The following is a 5,502-nucleotide window of genomic DNA, read 5'->3' on the forward strand; positions in this document are numbered from 1 at the left end:
AAAAATACTTAGGTAAACTATGTTCATTTAACATATTTCTTGCCATTTCTTGTAGGTTTCTATTTTTTCTTTCAACTACTCCATTTTATTGGGGATTCCTCGGAGTGGAGAAGTTGTGATTGTATCCATTAACCTCACAAAAATTTTGAAAGTCACGGTTTTGAAATTCGCCACCGTGATCACTCTGAATTGATGAAATCATGAAACCTTTTTCGTTTTGAGTGAGTTTACAAAATTTAGAGAAACACTTGAAGCAATCACTTTTGTGAGCTAAGAAATAGGTCCAAGTGTATCTAGTATAGTCATCTACAATTACAAACGCATATTTGCTTCCCCCTAGACTTGTCGTGTCAATTTGTCCAAATAAATCCAAATGAATTAATTGTAATGGTCTAGTGGTGCTAATTTGAGTTTTTGGTTTGAAACTAGTTTTTATTTGTTTACCTAGTTGATATGCATCGCATACTTTGTCCTTGATAAACTTTATATTTGGATTTCCTCGCACTAAATCTTTAGATGAGATCTTAGATATTAGTTTCATGCTTGCATGGCCTAGTCTCCTATGCCAAAGCCAAGCATTATCATTTAAAGCGGAGAAGCACATTTCATTACTTAGTTCATCAAGGTTGATGGTGTCGACATTATTTTTGTTTTAATGCAATCATAGTTATGTTATGGTTTGGTTTTTCAATAATACACACATTTGATTCAAATCTAACGATATAACCTTTATCGCATAATTGACTAACACTCAAGAGATTATATTTCAATCCATCAACTAGTAAGACATCATCAATAAAAAAATTTAATTTGTTACCTATGGTTCCCTTGCCAATGATTTTGCCTTGGTTGTTGTCTCCGAAGGTGACGTACCCTTCTTCTTTGCTAGTGAGCATAGAGAAATGAGATGGATCTCCAGTCATATGTCTTGAGCATCCACTATCTAGATACCATCTCTTGCTCCAAGCTTGTGATGGTGTATGTTTCTACAAGAAGGGATTATTTTTAGGTACCCATATTCTTTTGGGTGCTTTAAAAACTTGTTCATCATATTGCATAGAATTGATCATGGTTCCTTTTGGAACCCAAATTAGTTTGTTCGAACTAATTTTCTTGAATGGACATTTATAAGTTTTATGTCCATATTTGCAACAAAAGTTGCAATTGCTTTGGTGCCGAACATGTAAGACGGGGCCTTTAATGAAGGTGGTTGGATTTTGATGAGGACTTCTCATAAATCCGATTCCACTTCTTTTAGGAACGTGACCCTTATTTATAAGGATCATGTTCAAAGATTTTCTACCAACCTCGAATTTCTTCAAGGTGTCCTTAAGTAGCAAGTTCTCCTTTTGGAGAGATTCTAGATCATGGCATTTTATACATGGAGCTAAACTATCATGATATTCAGTTTTTAATTTATCGATATCACAAGTGAGACTATCATGCTCCTTTTTTAGCAATTTATATTTTCTACTAATTGTCTTACATTCATCAAATAACTCATGGAAAGCATTTAACAATTCATGAAAAGGTAAATTTGCATCAATTAAATCCGTTACCTCATCTCCGATGGCCATTAGGGTGTAATGAGCAACTTGCTCGGTGTTGGACTCCTCTTCTTCGGACGCGCTCGAATTATCCCATGTTGCCTTGAGCGCCTTCTTCTTTGATGTTCTCTTTTTGGCTTGAGGACAATCGTTCTTGTAGTGTCCCGGTTTTTTGCATTCATTGCAAATCACTTGGTCCTTCTTTTGTTCAAATTTATTTTTTATATTATTTTTAAATTTGTTCTTTCTTAAATATTTTTTAAATTTTTGAGTCAAAAGTGCAATGTCATTGTCACTATCCTCATCAATTGATGTTCCTTTCAAGTGGTCTTCTTGTGATTTGAGTGCCATATCCTTCCTATTCCTTTCAAGAGGGTTCTCGAACTCGTCATGAGCTTGATATGTCATTTCGTAGGTCATTAGAGACCCAATGAGTTCTTCAAGAGGGAATGTTTTAATGTCTTTGGCCTCTTGAATGGCCGTAACTTTTGGATCCCAACTTTTAGGAAGGGATCTTAAGATATTAGTTACTAGTTCAAAGTTAGTAAAATCTTTACCAAGAGCTTTGAGTCCATTGATGACATCCGTAAACCGGGTGTACATGTCTCCGATAGACTCACTTGGTTTCATTCGAAAAAGTTCGTAAGAGTGCACAAGGATGTTGATTTTGGACTCTTTCACTCGGCTAGTGCCTTCATGAGTGACCTCAAGAGTTCTCCAAATATCAAAAGCTGAATCACAAATTGAAACACGATTAAATTCATTTTTGTCTAGTGCACAAAACAAGGCATTCATAGCCTTTGCATTTAAAGCAAAAACCATCTTCTCCGATTCATTCCATTCGCTCATCGGAAGAGAAGATTTTTGAAATCCGTTTTCAACAATAGTCCAAAGCTCGAAATCTATAGAAATGAGGAAGATCCTCATCCGAGTCTTCCAATAAGTATAATCCGACCCATTAAACAAGGGTGGACGTGTGATAGAATGACCCTCATGCATGCCGGAGTAAGCCATCTCTCTTGGGTATTAAACCAAATATGAGAGTGAGCCTAGCTCTGATACCAATTGTTAGGATCGGAGCGGCACTAAAAGGGGGGGGTGAATTAGTGCAGCGGCTTAAAACGTTGGTTTCGACAAATCTTTCGTACGATAAAAATCGAAATCAGAAGTGCTTAACTTGAAAGCGTATTCGCAAAGTTGTGCAGCAAATGTAATGAGGAAATAAAGCAAGTAAGAAGGTTTGCAGTAATGTAAATAGTAGTAATGAAATGCAAACTAGATATCATGCCGTTTTTAAAGTGGTTCGGTCAAGTGACCTACATCCACTTGCGAGGCCCCTCTTCGATGAGGCTCCCACCTTCCACTAGCAAATCTCTTGAAAGGGAAGGGTGAATACCCCTCTTACAACTTTTTACAAGCGGTTCACTCTCTTACAGATTTTCAGCAAGAAAGAAGGAGGTGAACACTAGCAAATTGAAAACAAGACTAGCTAAGACTTTTCTAAGGCCTTTCTCTCAAACAATTGCTGCTCAAAAAGTTGTTGTCTCAGCTGAGATTTGAGGGGTATTTATAGGCCTCAAGAGGATTCAAATTTGGGCTCCAAAATTTGAATTCTCTTTGGGTTCTCGATGCTGGCGGTGCCACCGCCTGTCACTGTCAGACATTGACAGTGCCGGGCGGTGCAACCGCCCAGTCTGGCGGTGCCACCGCCAAACCCTTCGGTTCACTTGTTGGGCTTCAAATTTAGCCCAAACCAAGTCTAATTTTGGGCCCAATTGGCCCCTAACTAGGATATAGGATTATCTCTTAATCCTAATCCTAATTACAAGTGAACTACATAACAAAACACATCCTAAGCAAGTTTTCAACCGCGAACGTTGAGTCTTGTTCCAGCGAGCTTTCCGACGAACTTCTTCCGATGGACTCCCAGCAAGCTCCCGAACTTGTGATGACTTTAACGAGTAGCCGAGCCTTCTCGGTGATCTCCGTGAACCTCCGACGATCTCTTCGGCGAACTTCCAAAAATTCTGACAGGTTCCCGATTTCTTCTCGGTTGGTTCCGGTAGCATCTCCGACGATTCTTCGGACTCTTAAACGTCCATCGAACTTGACTCCGGTATTCTTTCTTTGTGTTTTCTGGTTATCGTAGTTACTCCTGCACACTTAACTCAATAATATGGATTAGATCAATTAACCCATCAATTGATTTTATCATCAAAATCCGAGATTCAACAACATCCACTTGCGAGGCCCTCTTCGATGAGGCTCCCACCTTCCACTAGCAAATCACTTGAAAGGGAAGGGCAAATACCCCTTACAATTTTTTACAAGCGGTTCAGTCTCTTACAGATTTTCAGTAAGAAAGGAGGGGGTGAACACTAGCAAATTGAAAATAAGACTTACTAAGACTTTTCTAAGACATTTCTCTCAATCAATTGCTTCTCAAAAAGTTGTTATCTCAGTTGAGATTTGAGGGGTATTTATAGGCCTCAAAAGGATTCAAATTTGGGTCCAAAATTTGAATTCTCTTTGGTTACCAATGCTGGCGGTGCCACCGCCTGTCAATGTCGGACACTGACAGTGGACTGCCACCGCCCAGCCAAGTGGTGCCACCGCCTGGCTCTCGGGTGCTTGGCGGTGCCACCACCTGGCTCTCGGGTGATGGGCGGTGCCACCGCCTGCTAGTCATAGGTGCCCAGCAAGCCAATCACGTGAGTGATGGCACGTGTGACTTGATACAGAATCTTTTTGCTTATTATATTTTGGCATATATCACTTTATAACTATTGCATAAATGCATACATATATTGTGATGTCCTTGGATTTGTGTAATAGGAATCGGATCGTGATGAGATCACGATAATGAGATCGATTCACCTTTAAACACATATCCTAAATAATCCCGGTCATAGGTTACTCGAGAGGGACATCGTGATAACCGGATAGACTGGTGTGCTGTATACTCGTCCATATGATGGATGCTGCTGGTCTCATAGCTGCTCGTGTAGGGACACTAGGGATACAGTACAGGTGCTCATTGGAGAATGAGTTCACTGATTGATCCACTTACGGAATGCTGGATGGTTGATGATGCCTTATTGTCAGACAGCAATTCCGTAGTCCTAGTGGTGTATCTGGTCCTTAGACTTGAGACACCAAGGATGTCCTATATGAGTGCTCCACTCTTTGATACCAGACTTATAGGTTTGGCTGTTTCCAGATCTAGTACAGCTGGTCATTGGGAGTGGTAGTCGACCTTACGAGGGCTATTGAGTGTCAATAGAGGATCATCCACTCTCGGCGTCATGAGAGGAATATCCTATGTGTTCTTGCTCAGACAAATCCCTGGCCAGGGTCATTCGGGTTAAGAGAGAAAGAGTTCTCCGGGAGAATCCGATTAGAGCGAGACTCGAGTAGAAACCGTATGGGTCTGACAGCACCATGCTCGATATACGGTCTCTGGGATATTAGATGGATGAGGGACTATAGGTACATGGTAACTGAGGACAGACAGGTCCAATGGATTGGATTCCCCTGTATCGTCTGGGGACTACGGCGTAGTGGCCTAGTACGTCCGTAGTCGATGAGTCGAGTGAATTATTACAGAGATAATAATTCACTGAGTTAGAAGGAGTTCTGACAGGTATGACTCACGGCCAGCTCGATATTGGGCCTAGAGGGTCACACACATATGGTAGGCATTGCGATGAGTAGAGGTTCGGATATGAGATATCCGACGGAGCCCTTGTCTTATTGGATGCAGATCCAATACCCACTAGGGAAGGACCCATTAGGGTTTGACACGGGATCTCTATAAATAGGAGGGATTCACAGCCTCATAGGCTAGAGTCTTTGCTTGCCTTTCCTATTCTCCTCTCCCTCTCCACCTCAGAGTAGGCTTGGAGTTTTGAGGAGCGTCGTCGCAACCCTGCTGTGTGGATCACCGCTAGAGAGG

The sequence above is a fragment of the Musa acuminata genome, chromosome BXJ3-9 (genome assembly GCF_036884655.1).
Source record: "Musa acuminata AAA Group cultivar baxijiao chromosome BXJ3-9, Cavendish_Baxijiao_AAA, whole genome shotgun sequence".
Lineage (NCBI taxonomy): Eukaryota > Viridiplantae > Streptophyta > Magnoliopsida > Zingiberales > Musaceae > Musa > Musa acuminata.